This window comes from Oncorhynchus mykiss, chromosome 2 (assembly GCF_013265735.2).
Source record: "Oncorhynchus mykiss isolate Arlee chromosome 2, USDA_OmykA_1.1, whole genome shotgun sequence".
Lineage (NCBI taxonomy): Eukaryota > Metazoa > Chordata > Actinopteri > Salmoniformes > Salmonidae > Oncorhynchus > Oncorhynchus mykiss.
The window spans coordinates 48,790,041-48,806,322 of NC_048566.1; positions in this window are offsets into that span (position 1 = coordinate 48,790,041).

The window sequence follows — 16,282 nt, forward strand, 5'->3', positions numbered from 1 at the left end:
AACAGGATGCACCTGAGCTCAATTTCGAGGTTCATAGCAATACTTGTGTAAATAAGGTGTTTCTGTTTTTTATTTTGCAAACATTCTAAAAACCTGTTTTTGCTTTGTCATTATGGGGTATTGTGTGTAGATTGATGAGGATTTAAAATATATATATATATATATATATTTTAGAATAAGGCTGTACTGTAATGTATAAAAGTCTGGAAAAAGTCAAGGGGTCTGAATACTTCACAAATGCACTGTACATCTTACAAAGTGAAGGTGATCAGGGAGGCATAGACCCTGACTCTGACACCCCTTTTACAGTGGCTGCTGAGGTCTGCCAGGGACAAGCAAGAGGGGCAAGCATCCGATGACCGTCCAGGTGAATTTGTTCAATCAAATGATTTAATTCAAATGACTGTATTTTTCCATAAGGAACTTCATTTGTAAAATGGTGCAGTGCACACATCACATGACACACCACACAGGTGCATACAACACATTCAATGCAATAAATACATTTTAAATCGGAGTAGTAAGACAATCTTTTGAGGTAGAGTCTACAATCCATAAGCGCAGACAATCTCAACATCTTTTTCTTCAACGTCTTCACTCGGGGTCCTTGTAGGGAACTTAAAGCACTTGAACTGTTGGTGATGAGTTTATTTGATGCTGGGCAAAACTAATATCAGCTATTTTTGTTTACAGTGGGACAGTGACATGTCTTCCTTCCTACTCCTTTGCACATCCTATCACCAAAGCCCACTGATAGGAAGAAAACACAGAAGATCAGCACAGCTCAGGCCATTGACCATCTCATTGTATTTCACAAGGTATATGATGTCCCCTTCTTTGAGCTCAGTATGTGAATCAAATTCCAACAAAGAAGTTGAACAAGGCAATAATTTCTATAATGTTTTGTATGCATGTGTGTCAAATTGTAGATGAAATCCTTTATCCTAACATGATCGAATCCCTGAGCTGACAAGGTACAAATCTTGTTCAGGGGCAGAACAGCATATTTTTAACTTGTCAGCTCAGGGATTCAATCTTGCAACCTTTCGGTTACTAGTTACGCTGCTGCCCCATCTCAACTGGTTTGATTATTGAAAGATGCAGTCTCCATGTCTGACCCCACAAATACATCTAATCTCTCAGATATATGCAAACGATCTTACTGAACACTGGCATCTCATCCACTACATTTGAACAGACAACAAGGCCAGTGTGATACTCAATGCCACCACACATGACCCAGGGTGTGAAATGTATTTCACTGGACATATAAAGCTGAAAATGCTGTGAGATCAATTCACCATTTTCAATGTCATTCAGCATTTGAGTTTTGTCAGGCCCAGACGCAACGCTTTTGAGTAATTCCCAATGATATGCAGTAGCCATTTGGTGTTTCTTAGAGAGGGATTTGGTTACATTCTTGAAATGTTTTATGCTCGACTTGAAATGGCTTCATTGCCCAAACATGTATCAACGGACCAATTTTGCATATAGATTCTGAATAGTGGAAGTGATCCTTCGGAATCAGATTATTCAGAGAATATAACTCTGAAAACAATATATGTTGCTCTGCGATAAGATCCTTAAAAAATACAGTCATCCCCCCCAGTGATGCTGGGAGAAAATACAATGCTGACGATGTCCAACAGCAGCAACATCAAATGCCAGTGTTTGTCTCCTTCTGGGACAACATCACCAAATATAACAGAAAGGTTCCTAATAAATGATGCTATTATCGTAGTGTCGTAGGTTTATCTTTGTCGGGCGGTTCTTTTTGTCCATATAGCCATAATTGAATGCATAAACTCGTTGAAGAATGTTTTCATTGGTTTCATATGGCTTTTTCTATGTTGTTACAGACAACTCTATTTTGTAAGTACACGGCACTAGTCAAACCAATGCTGATTTACCTTATTTTGCTATGTTCTTTTCAAGATCATTTGCCTTATTTTTAGGATGATATTGTTATGCCCTGGTATTACTTAGGAGTTCAATAAAATATCCTAAATTACTCACATGTGTGTGGTTAATGTTGCACAGTGACACTCAAGAGTTCCATAGGCTACCTAATGAGCATAGAGCACAATTCAATTATCACAAATGTAGTGTTAATTCCACACCAGCATAGTGTTCATTCTACACCAGTATAGTGTTCATTTTTAACTCCTAGTCTTGACAATCATCCCTACAAAAGTGTGAATTCAACACCAGGGTAGTGTTGATTTTTAAACTCTCATGAGTGTGGAGGTTAATCCATATAGTAATGTTAATATAACACCAGTAGTGTTGATATACTGTGTTTCTCATAAATAAATATTCAACATCGGTTTAGTGTGACTTGAATCTGTTCTGGTATTAATATTTTACACTTCAAGTGTTGGTCCAGTAACACTGTGATAGGGTTAATAAAGTAACCATTTGAAAAGTGTTAATTTAACATTTTGGTGGTGGTTCCCATATAAACACTGGTAAAGTGTTATATTTAACTCTAAGAGTGTTACATTTCCAATTTAAAATTTGAGGTGTACAGTATGTGTACAACGTGTGTGCATTCAGTGACTGAAATCCTGTGAAAGAAAGAACCGTGGGAATCAATGTCTGAATGTACTTGACCAAAAATGCATCTCACAATGAACATCGCTACTTGAGCAGCAAGAGCCAGCCTCTAGACATCAAAATGCCCAAAACAAAGCAAAACTAAACAAAAGCAAATAGATAGTGGACTTTTTTTAGGCAATAGTGAGAACATGCTAATAGCACACACCCAAATGAGAAGTTGAGAGTAGTCGGATAGTGAAATTGGCAGACCATGATTCCCCCACCAACAACCCCTCCCCATCCACAACGCCTCCCATCTCACAACAGATGCTGTGTTCCATGAAGACACTGTCAGCTGCACAAGAATGGGGAGAAATGTGTTGACAATGATCGCGGGGACCAGGGACAAAAACAAAAGGACAACAAAAAAATACAACATACAAATAGAACAGAAAAAAAATGCTCTCAAAGTCAGCATCTGAGAGACTGGTGCATTTTGAGAGGGGGGGTGGGGTTAACAATGACGGAGACGGAACATGGGAGGATATATTTGGGGGATGGGGGGTTGGCAGACCTGGGAGGGAACAGACCTCTCTCCAGGAACAAGAATCTGTAGCCATGGAAACGCTCCCATACAACCCCCATCCCCCTTTTCACACCACCAGACATATACACACAACACACACACATACAAACTGCATTTTCAACTGCAGCCAGGCGGTGTCCATGCCCAGATGGTCGTATGCTGCATAACTCACATATCTGTCGGAGCACTCTAAAGGAATGCTAAAAAGGGTCTTGAATTCCCTACGGACGTCAGCAAAGGAGAGGGTCGCCATCTGCTCTGGGACACCGTGGGCACCCTTCCTGTCCGTCCAATAAATTTATCCCGGAACCCCAACCCTTCCCTCACTGTTCCCTGGTTCCATTCCTGTAGCCTGAAGGGGAGTCATCAGTCATTGTGCTGTCAGAGGCGTAGGCTCAAGGAAGGGTTATTGGAGTTGCGACGCGTTCGAACCCAGTTAGCACTGAAGGCTCTGGGAGTCTTTGCATTGTTTGATATCCAGTTTGGTATGGAACGCCGTTTGGGTCTTTACGTGCCAAAAAGGATACACGTCAAATAACACTATTTATGCGTCAAATAAGACTATTTGACGTACTAAATAAGATTTTCATTTGATACTTGAAATAACACAATTCTATTAGAATGTTGTGTGTGATGAATTTGCATGTGTAAGCCAAGCGCCACCACTATCAGTAGCACTGTCAAAGCTACACAAAAAAGTCTGCAAACAAGCACACACCGGCCACAAACGATGTGTTTACAATACCGCATTGGTAATAAGGCATTATTTGTTCAACCGCATCTTCTGGGGTAGCTAGCTAGCTTTAGCTTGGTACCTAGTTAGCACCAATACAAACAGCCTGAAAACAATGACCAGTAGTTTTAGGAATCCTTGTGAGTAAGTATTAGCTAGGTAGCCACTTGTTGTTAGCCAATTGAAATTGAACTTCAGTTCATGAAAATAAATAGCTAGCCAGCAACTTAACCCTGTTGCCCAAAACTAATGTTATCAGCAGCCAGCTAGCTTCATCTGGCTAGTGAGACTCGACCGGACCGGGTTATGTTGTGTGAAGCTAGCCACAATAAGGATTAGGCACAATAGTGGATTTTGCGGTTTGCCTTCAAAATAAAAGTACGTATTTGAAAGTGATGCAGAAGGGTACAATTGGTGGAATTATGCCATGTTTAGACTAGATAATATTAAACAAGGCTGGAATGTGAAGCAATGAAATGGGTTACCAGTCTACTCGGTGACACCCACAGAACACAACTGTGAAGAATTTACGCAAATATTAGCAATGTAGCTCTTATCGTGGGACTGAGACTGTGTGAAATCACCTCCCTAGTCAGCCTATTGTGTGTACTGACATTCACATTGCATTGTACAGATTTACCAAAGGATTGGGGATCAGTGAAATGGGGTATCAGTCTGCTCAATACCCAAGATATTTTTTCCCAACGTTCTCCTCAGAGATATCAGACTACAAAACATCCACGCAGTATTGTTTTTACCTCGGGAATGGTGTTCAATACACATGGGTTGACAATAAATGTGGCTCAATTCACAGTTGTTTCAGAGTCCCGCAATAACAGCTATGATGCTAATGTTTCTCTGGGTGTCACTGAGTAGACTGATACCCTATTTCATTGATCCACAATCGATAGGTAAGGCTGTACAGTGAAATACAAATGCCCCCAATGCAATTCTAAAGTCTAATACATCCAATGTGATTTCAACAGCTTCTTGTCAAATGAACAAATTATTGTATTTTGTTGATTTTATATAACAACATTTCAACCTCGTTTAGCATGATCTATTCAATTATAGCATAATTATATTTGTATTAATTTGCATCACTGTCAATGACATACTTTTATTTTGAAGACTAACCGCAAAGTTCACTATTGTGGCTAGCTTCACATAGATGGGTCCAACCACCATTAATCAAACAAGAGCTGTTTTAAAAATTAGGGTTATTTTAAATCATGACACCTAGCTATATAGTTAGCTAGCTAACGATAGCTACTGAAATAGATTACGTCATTTTACTGTGTTTTTGGGGAAGAACATTGTTTTTATCTATGCACTAGCTAGCGTTTTTTTGATGACCAGCACTGTAGGAGTGAGAGACAACTTTACCAGAATCATAGTGTGCGTATCGATGAATCGTTGTGACATGAAATAAGAGTGATATTGTAATCTATTTGTAATAACTATGGAAAAAAATTATGAGCGCGTTAAATTATTATGTGACGTGCAGTCATATTCAGGTCCTGATTGGTCAACAAGCTTAATAGTGTTATTTGACATGTATCTTTTTTGACACGCAGTGACCCAAACGGCATTCCATTGTTTGGTTGTATTCTCCAAATACATGAATCTTGAGAATACATGTTACCGTTGAGATTTCAGAAATTTGTATTTTTTGTCGTTCATTTGTCATCATTTTCACGATTAAATGTATACTCTGACATTCTGAACATTATGAAAACTCTCCACAGAAAATATTACCCTAACATTTAATTAACAACCATTTCCAGGGCCTTCAGGTAACAACATTCACACCAGGCAAAACATGTTTAATAAACATTCTACAAATAACACATTTCATATTTGTTCAATGTACTGTCGTTGAACATCAATATATTTTGGGGTGGAATTTGAAAAAACGTGTTAATGTATGATTTTAACTAGATTTTCAAAACAAATCTACAACATGACTTCAAGAGTTGGTTTATTTCAATATGTTGACAACTCAATTAATCATCAACTAAAATTCGATTTTTATTGGATTTTCCCCGGTGGGTTTTGCATATAGCATAGACATGCATACTTACATTTACATTGTAGTCATTTAGGAGACTTCTAGGGAGACATGTATATACATTACAAAAAGAAAGGTGAGTGTGTCAGCAAACTTTGTAATCTCTACTAAATCCACTCATTTCCATATGAAGAGATTAAGCAGGTTTTTCCCCCTTGTTGCTGCTGTGTGCTGCGGTCCACACTTTTACTGCGTTTCATGGTGTTTGCTGGAATCTGGCTGGCTGGCGCAACATAACCACCCACAGAGGAGAGTGTGGCATACGTGTGTGTGGCACATGTGTGAGTATGTGTGTGTGGTCAAACAAGGTTATATAAACAGGATCAGATGTGGTCCTGTGTGTGTGTGTGTGTGTGTGTGTGTGTGTGTGTGTGTGTGTGTGTGTGTGTGTGTGTGTGTGTGTGTGTGTGTGTGAAGAGTAAATAATGGTGAGTGAGAGAGTTACAGAGGGTCAAAGATCTTACCCCTAAGACATGCTAACCTCTCACCATTACCAATAACAGGGGAGGTTAGCATGTCTTGGGGGTATGATATTTGACCCTCTGTAAATGTGTCATCATTATTCACAATTAATTCATGGTAGCATCCACATTACTGTACAGTAGCAGTGTTTAGTAAACATATCCTATTCTTATTTACACTGAAATTGACTCCAAAATGACACAATACATTACTTACCATTCATTTCTATTAGGCGAAAACATTTCTGAAACACAACCAAAACTAATTGCAATATTTTTGACCCCTATCTTTTTTGAGAAATACAAGTACTACTTGTTAAACAACATATCTTTCTCTGAGCATACAATACAGCTCAGTATTTGAATTATTTATTTTCTACAGTCATTACTGCTCTTTATCAAGGGTGTCAATCATTTCGGACCCCACTGTGTATGGGGAGAATTCAAAATACAGTATATTTATATGTCCAGAATATATTTATGAAATACTGTATATAACTTGATCACATCATATAACATGTATGTAAATATGAAACAAATGTGTTGATTAAATATATTTTTTGCGCCACATGTATCTGTAACGGCATTCCTCCTCATCTTCTGAGGAGGAGTAGTGAGAAGGATCGGAGGACCAATGCGCAGCGTGGTAAGTGTCCATAACGTTTATTTTAAGATATAAACTGAACACTATGAAATATAAAACAATAAACGTGAACATGAACGAAAACCAAAACAGTACCGTGTGGCAACAAACACTCACACGGAAACAAACACCCACAACTCAAAAGTGAAACCCAGGCTACCTAAGTATGATTCTCAATCAGAGACAACTAAGGACACCTGCCTCTGATTGAGAACCATACTAGGCTGAACTCAAAACTCAACATAGAAAAACACACATAGACTGCCCACACCAACTCACGCCCTGACCATACTAAATAAAGACAAAACAAAGGAAATAAAGGTCAGAACGTGACAGTATCATGCTGAATTGTTAGCATTAGCGCCATCCATTGAAAATAGATAAACATTTTCTAAAACTCGCTGTCACTTCAAAAATAATATAATATAAATAACACCTGAATAAATGCGCTTTTTTATTTAGCTATAAGCTAAGTATATTATTTTGGAAGAGACAGTGAGTTTAGCCAATTCTCATTTGCGTAAATAGATTGCAATTCGGGAGCCAGCGCAGTTTATGATGCGGTGTAAAGTAATAAAGATTTTCACCAACATAACCACCCTCGTGATGTGAGCTTATGCCATGACTATATTACAGTGTGTAAAACGGTTCCCTTATCACAGTAAAGTTTAATGAAGGGGTTTAACCTTTACAAACAGGGTTCACAGTGTGTCATTTTCATACCATACTTAATATTATGAGACAGAAATCTGATAGAAATCATACATTAAATATTTTGTGCAAAATCGTGCCACTGACATGTTTTTTCCTACGAAATGACGTGTAAAATCTTTTTTGCCTACGTTTCGTTTCAGGGCTGGGTTTTATTTAGATGTTACCACCCACCAGCATGGCATTGTGTATTAATCAGAAACACCTGAAAAGTTTGCGAGTCGCGACTAAGCTGAGCAATATAAAAAAAATATATTTGGCTACAGCAAAGATGGTGGATAAATGAAAATAGTTCACTCAGGACATTTACTATTGGAAAAAATTGGTAAGTTCCGGTCAACTTAATGGGGAGGATCTCCCATAGACACCAATGGATCTGGATCTGGTCTACTTAGTTGATTGACTTTTATTGAACCAGAAAAAAACAGAGAGTGGGGTGTTTCGCTTCCTCTTCCGTCTCTGGCTACAGCGTTTCTCCGTAGCCTGAGACATGGAGCAAATTATAATAGGGGGTGCAAACTTGTGTTTGAACACCTCCAGCAAATTATCATAATCCATTGGCTAACTTGTCACGTTTCACTTAGTGCCGCGCTAGTCTGTATAAATATATAAGACCACTTTATCAATGGTAAAATTACGTGTTATGTACAGTGCATTCTGAAAGTATTCTGACACTTTCCCTTTTTCCACATTTTGTTACATTAGCCTTATTCTAAAATGGATTAAATACAGAATTCTCATCAATCTACTACACACAATACCCCATAATGACAAAGCGAAAACAGGTTTTTAGAAATGTTTGCAAATGTATTAAAAAATAGAAGAAAAAAACTGAAATACCTCATTTATATAAGTATTCAGACCCTTTGATATGAGATTCAAAATTGAGCTCAGGTGCATCCTGTTAACATTGATCATCCTTGAGATATTTCTACAACTTGATTGGAGTCCACCTGTGGTAAATTATATTGATTGGACATGATTTGGAAAGGCACACACCTGTCTATATAAGGTCCCACAGTTGACAGTGCATGTCAGAGCAAAAACCAAGCCATGAGGTCGAAGGAATTTTCCGTAGAGTACCAAGACAAGTCTCTGAATGTCCTTGAGTGGCCCAGCCAGAGCCCGGACTTGAACCCGATTCAGGTCTCTGGAGAGACTTGAAAATAGCTGTGCAGCGATGCTCCCTATCTAACCTGACAGAGCTTGAGAGGATCTGCAGAGAAGAATGGGAGAAACTCCCCAATTACAGGTGTGCCAAGCTTGTAACGTCATGCCAATATTTATAATGTATTTATTTTTTTAATTCCAGGCCCCCGTCCCCGCAGGAGGCCTTTTGCCTTTTGGTAGGCCGTCATTGTAAATAAGAATTTGTTCTGAACTGACTTGCCTAGTTAAATAAAGGTTAAATTATTGTTAATTTTTTTTAAATACCAAGGAAGACTTGAGGCTGTAATCGCTGCCAAAGGTTCTTCAACAAAGTACTGAATAAAGGGACTGAATGCTTATGTAAATGTCATATTTCAGTTTTTTATTTGTAATGAATTTGCAAAAATTTCTAAAAACTTAACAAAATGTGGAAAAAGTAAAGTGGCCTGAATACTTTCCGAATGCACTGTATGTATTTAAAATATGTTAGGCTTTGGTATGAGTGCATTCAGGTCACATCAATTGAATTCAAAAATCAAATGTATTTATAAAGCCGTTTTTGCATCAGCAGATGATACAAAGTGCATATATAGAAACACAGCCTAAAACCCCAAAGAGCAAGCAATGCAGATGCAGAAGCACGGTGGCTAGGAAAAACTCCCTAGAAAGACATGAACCAAGGAAGAAACCTAGTGAGGAACCAGGCTCTGAGTGGTGGCCAGTCCTTTATGGCTGTGCCAGGTGGAGATTATAAGAGTACATGGGCATTAAGGCCAGATCATCTTCAAGATGTTCAAACATTCCTAGAAGGCCGGAGAGAGAGAGAGAGAGAGAGATGGGAGAATTAGGGGAGCATACTTAAGGACACCAGATAAGACAGGAGAATTACAGCAGATAGGACAGACTGACCCTAGCCCCCCGGCCCCTAGACTATTGCAGCATAGATACTGGAGACTGACACGGTGTGGGTGGCGGTTCGGGGGACACTATAGCCCCGTCCGTGCATTTTATACGCTAATAATAGAAGATTCCAAACTCTAGAGGTATTTAAGTTAAGTTGTAGCTTTTCGACATATATCCATGTTTATGTCTTTGTTTGGTTATTCAACTCCATAAGATGCATGGTCCCGCCACCGTTCTCACCTTTGTTGTTTTTCATTTCCAATCTTACTGGTAAGTGCAGGGGTATTCAAATCTTACCTTGCAGGTATGGAGTACTGCTGTTTTTCTGTTGTACCTGATAATTAATTAATTAATAATAAAAAGAAGGGAGTTGCTGTCATATGGTCTTATTGGTGCTTTTAATGACAATAAAGGTGAGCTAATGGTCCAATGCTTTATTGCTGGGCCCAGCTCTGCTTAGCAGCACTCACCAGGAGTGGAGTGGGGCTTGTCTGGGCATGCCCCGGTGCACTAGCCTCAGCACTACCCAGCACTCCTAGACAGCAAGGAACAAAATGTGTGCAGCAAATGGCTCCAGCCAAGCAGAGTGCAATAAGGTGTGCAGTGATGTTGCAGCGAGAAAGGGAGGGTGTGTGTGCATGTGTGTGTAGGGAGGAGGGTGTGTGTGTGTGGGTGGGTGGGGGTGGGGGGGTATAGGTGGGAGAGAGAGTGAGTGTGGCCAAGCAGTCTGCCGGGTAAAGTGCGCCCCCATGTGCCACACTTGAGAAGTGAATATGGACATGAATATGGAGTTTTATGGTGCCCTTGTCTGCAAACCTGTATGAGTAGTGGCTCCCATTAGTATTGCTAGGCAATGATCCCATATCCAGCCAGGGGCTGGAAATCTTACCCTGCGAGGGCCGGTGTGGGGAAATGATTTTGTTCCAGCCAAGCAATAACATTCCTGATTCTTTGATTAGTTGATCAGTTCAATCAGGTGTGTAACTGCTTGGCTGATGCTAAGGCCTGTGCCCACTCCAGACCTCAGGTCAGAGTGCTCACCCGTAGTCTAGAGGTATAGTTGCAACCTCAGCTCAAAATTACAGATAGAGACACAAGACATACACACGTTATAAAGAAAGAGGCCAGGACAGTAAGCAAACAAATCAAAAGTATCTAAAAGTCACACACACACACATCGGACAGAGATATCCTATGTTTTTATTTGTTATGAAAACTTTATGTTATGAAACTTTTTGTTATGAAAACTTTAAACTTTATTTGTTATGAAAAATGCGTTATCAGATGTGCTATTTGTCCCCCTCTATATCTAATTTAACAAGATCCTTTGTAATGGGCAGCCTTTTGAACAGGTAACAAAGTGCTTATGATCAGAGGGAGCTTTTATTGGAGTCTAAACAAACTTCAAAACGAAACAAAAACAAACACACAAAAGCCAGTTGAACCCAGAAACCCATCTCTTTAATCTCATTACTTGTATGACTTCTATTCTGGGTTAGTTGTTGGAAGGGGGTTGGGGGAGTGGGTGGGGTGATTGTGTTGTGTGGAGATGAGAATGCAGTGCTATCTGGGCTTTTGTCCTAAAAAAACTTGTCCCTAATCTACATTTTTTGGTTTCCTTATCTCCACACAACCCCTCCATCCACTCTCCAAGTCAGCCAGCCAATTCCCCCCCCCCCCCCCCCCCCCCTAAAAAAAAGGGCAATTAATGCAGTCGCTTTCATCTGCCCATGTCACATCTGGGTCTCCATCTGACATCAGAACCAGTTGGTTGTTAGATGTGGTTCCCAATTAGCCAGGCCTGATATTACCCCCCTTGCCTTTTGAGCCTGAACTTGAAAGGAACCTCTCAAAGCTGGTGCAAATGGTGGCGGTGTGAAAACAACTAATTGCCGCTTGGCTGCGCTTTATGAAGTCGTCATTGTTTTTTTTGTCACACCAAGGTGACAAGTACTAACTATAAACACCGCTGGATTGGGTTGTGGTCACTGCCTTCAAAGACAAGTGTGCTCAAGACTACTACTGTATGTGAGAATGTATACTGAGTATTCAAAACATTAAGAACCTCTGCTCTTCCCATGACATAGACCAACCAGGTGAATCCAGGTGAAAGCCATGATCCCTTATTGATGTCACTCATTAAATCCACGCCAGTCAGTGTATATAAAGTGGAGGAGACATGTTAAAGGATCGTTTTTATGTATTGAGACAATTGAGACATGGATTGTGTTTCTGTGCCATTCAGAGGGTGAATGGGCAAGACACAAGATTTCGCTGCTTTTGAACGGGGTATGGTAAACTCAACAGTTTCTCGTGTGTATCAAGAATGGTCCACCACCCAAAGGACATCCAGCCAACTTGACACAACTGTGGGAAGTATTGGAGTCAAGATAGGCCAGCCTCCCTGTGGAACCCTTTGACACCTTGTAGAGTCCATGCCCCGAAGAATTGAGGCTGTTCTGAGGACAAAAGGGATGTGTGTGACACTGCTGCAGCTGTACAACTTTATGAGTACATGTGCATGGCGCTAACATGTTACCCTCTGACGCACAAACCAAATCCACCCTTAGTTTGCTGGGGGACTGGTAGGGCTGTGCGTCACTGCGGAGGGAGGGAGGTAAAGGAGATGCCTAGATCTGCCCTCCAGATCTCCAGAGAGTTTCTCTGCACTGTGTTGCACCAACCCACAAAGCCCTGTCTGTCTGGCCAGCCTTAGCCCAGATGTGGGCGGCCTCTGTCTGGCACCTGTGTCTACACACAATTGGCCTTTTTAGGCCAGAGAGCAGCCAGGGGGTGTGGTGGATGGGGGGGGAGGCCGGACTGCACACTGCATACACAACATGTTGACAATGGGGCGTGAGTGTTTGGGCTGTGCTAGGGTGTACACACTGACCAAGGTGAGCTTAGATGAGGCGCTGTGGAAAGAGCTACTTGGCCGGGTTTCGACTGTATGGATATACAATCAAAACTGAGATTTAGGATTTATAATCAGATCCCCATTGGCTGTTGAAGAAGCAGCAACTATTCTTGCTGGGGTCCACACAAAACATAGAACATGACAAAATACACTACGACTAAAGAAGAATACAACTATTAAAAAAATAAGAGTAAAAGAGAAAGTAAATAAAAATAAATACATGAATAACATAAATAAGAATTTGTGGGTGTGTGTAGAGTGTGTTTGTGTGTGTGTGTGTGTGCCACTTCACAGTCCGCATTGTTCCTTGAGGTGTTGTTTAATCTGTTTTTTGTACTGTATGGGTTTTTGAGCTGTGTGTTAACTGGCTGAACAGACAATTCGGTGCTTTTAGCTCGTCAATACTTCTTACAAAGACCAGCAGTGATGCAGTAAATCTCTCCTCCACTCTGAACCAGGAGGTACTGACATGCATTTTATTGACATTGGCCCCAGACATGCTTCTCTGTTCTGGACCAGCTGCAACTTTTCTGGGATATTTTTTTGTAACACCTGACCATACAGCTGGGCAATAGTCAAGATGCAACAAACCAAAGCTTGAAGGACTTGTTTGGTTACATGTGGTGTTAAAAAAATCATAGCATCTCTTCATCACAGGCAAACCTCTTGTTAGGTATGTGTAACTGGCTGTAAGGGAGTCAGGCGCAGGAGAGCAGAAGTTGGGTAGACAAAGGAGCCTTTTATTTTGGCAAACAAAACGCACGGCACTAAGAACACTAAACACAATATGGTTTGACATAACCCAGCGCAAACCAGTCTAGCGTGCACATACACGAAACAACAAACAATTCCACACACAGACATGGGGGGGAACAGAGGGTTATATACACGTCTAATACTGAGGGAATGGAAACCAGGTGTGTAGGACAAATGGAAAAATGAAAGGTCGATCGGCAATAGCTAGAAAACCAGCGACGTAGACCGCCAAACGCTGCCCGAACAAGGAGAGGGACCGAGGGACCGACTTCGGTGGAAGTCCTGACACCTCTCCCCATTTTTACAACAATGGAATCAATAATGCTTTGACCATGACAGTTTACAATCTAACTTAAAACCAAGAAGTTGAGTCTCTTTTACGTGCTCATTAGCCACATTAATGAACTGAGGTCCAGGACCTAGTGTGTGATTTGTACCAAATACAATGCTTTGGTTTTAGATATGCTCAGAACTAGTTTATTCCTAGCCACCTATTCTAAAACTGACTACACCTCTTTGTTTAGGGTTGCAGTGATTTCACTAGCTGTGGGTGCTGGCATATATAGTGTTGAATCATTTTTTAAAATGCTAATGGTAGATCATTAGTAAAAATAGAGAACAGTAAAGGGCCAATACAGTAGAAGACCACACTGGACATGTTTTACGTTAGAGAAGTTTACATTAAAGAAAACCCTCTGTGCTCTATTAGATAGATAGCTCTCTATCCATCTGGATAACACATACGTTTTTTCAATAACTAATGATGGTCAATAACATCAAAGGCTGCACTGAAATCTAACAACACAGCTCCCATAATCTTTTTATCAATTTCTTTCAACTAGTCATCAGTCATTTGTGTCGGTGCAGTACATGTTGAGTGTCCTTCCCTGTAAAAGTTCTGAAAGTCAGGTGTTAAATTGTTCACAGAGAAATAGGATTGTATCTGGTCAAACACAATCTTTTCCATAAGTTTGCTAAGAACTAGCAGCAAGCTGATTGGTCAGCTCTTAGAGTCAGCAAAGGGAGCTTTACCGTTTTTGGGTAGCGGAATGGCTTCCCTCCAAGTCTGTGGAAACTTTTCTCCAGGCTCAGATTAAAGATGTGGCAAATAGGAGTGGCAATATAGTCCACTATCATCCTCAGTAGCTTCACATCTAGGTTGTTAAAACCAGGTGATTTGTCATTATTGATGGACAGCAATCATTTTTCCACCTCTCCCACACTAACTTTACAAACTTCCAAATGACAATGCTTTTCTTTCATTATTAGGCATTTTATGCATGAATATGACAGCTCAGTTTGTTGTTGGAATTGAATGCCTAAGTTTGCCAACCTTGCCAATGAAATAGTCATTAACATAATTGGCAATATCAAAAGGTACTTCAAAGTATTTTTTCCAACATATTTTATATAATTTATCTTAGTTTCATAATACAAATTTGTATTGTTTTTGATCCGTTTAGTCACATAATTTTCTCAATTTACAATATGTCTGCCAATCAGAGGTGAAGCCAGACTTATTTGCCACTCCTTTTGCTTCATTTCTCTTAACCTTTTTTCTATTCCTCATCAATCCAGGGGGCCTTAACAGTCAGTTTCTTAATAGGTGCATGCTTATTGATAACTGCAAGAAACAATTTCATAAATCCATCAAGTGCAGCGTCTGGATGCTCCTCATTACACACATCAGGCCAACACACCTTTTCTACATCTTCAACATAGGAATCCCTACAAAACCTTTTGTATGATGTCTTATGTACTATTTTAGGCACAGCCTTTGAAACATTGGCTTTTCCTGACATAGCCACTATATTATGGTCACTACTTCCAATGGGTGTTAATACAGCCTCTACAGTATTAGTAAAGATATGAACAATACACTTGGAAGTTCCTGTTTTTAAACACTCTATTGTAGGTTTAGGACTGGAATAAGAATCATAGGCCCTGGAGCTTTGTTTTATTCTTATAGGCCCATTCGTTAACTTCAGTAGCAGTGCGTGGTAAGCGTATTGTTGAAGAAAAAGCCCCTTTATAATAAAGCCATAATAACAATGGCAATGTGGCATTTCATGCATTTCTTCGTCATTTACAGTGGGGAGATCCATGCAAGATCTCACCTCGCATGATCATGAGGAAGGTGAGGGATCAGCCCAGAACTACACGACAGGACCTGGTCAATGACCTGAAGAGAGCTGGGACCACAGTCTCAAAGAAAACCATTAGTAACACACTATGCCGTCATGGATTAAAATCATGCAGCGCATGCAAGGTCCCCCTGCTCAAGCCAGCGCATGTCCAGGCCCGTCTGAAGTTGGCCAATGACCATCTGGATGATCCAGAGGAGGAATGGGAGAAGGTCAAGTGGTCTGATGAGACAAAAATAGAGCTTTTTGGTCTAAACTCCACTCGCCGTGTTTGGAGGAGGAAGAAGGATGAGTACAACCCCAAGAACACCATCCCAAACATGAAGCATGGAGGTGGAAACATCAATCTTTGGGGATGCTTTTCTGCAAAAGGGACAGGACGACTGCACCGTTTTGAGGGGTGGAGGGATGGGGCCATGTATCGCGAGATCTTGGCCAACAATCTCCTTCCCTCAGTAAGAGCATTGAAGATGGGTCGTGGCTGGGTCTTCCAGCATGACAACGACCCGAAACACACAGCCAGGGCAACTAAGGAGTGGCTCCGTAAGAAGCATCTCAAGGTCCTGGAGTGGCCTAGCCAGTCTCCAGACCTAAACCCAATAGAAAATCTTTGGAGGGAGCTGAAAGTCTGTATTGCCCAGCGACAGCCCCGAAACCTGAAGGATTTGGA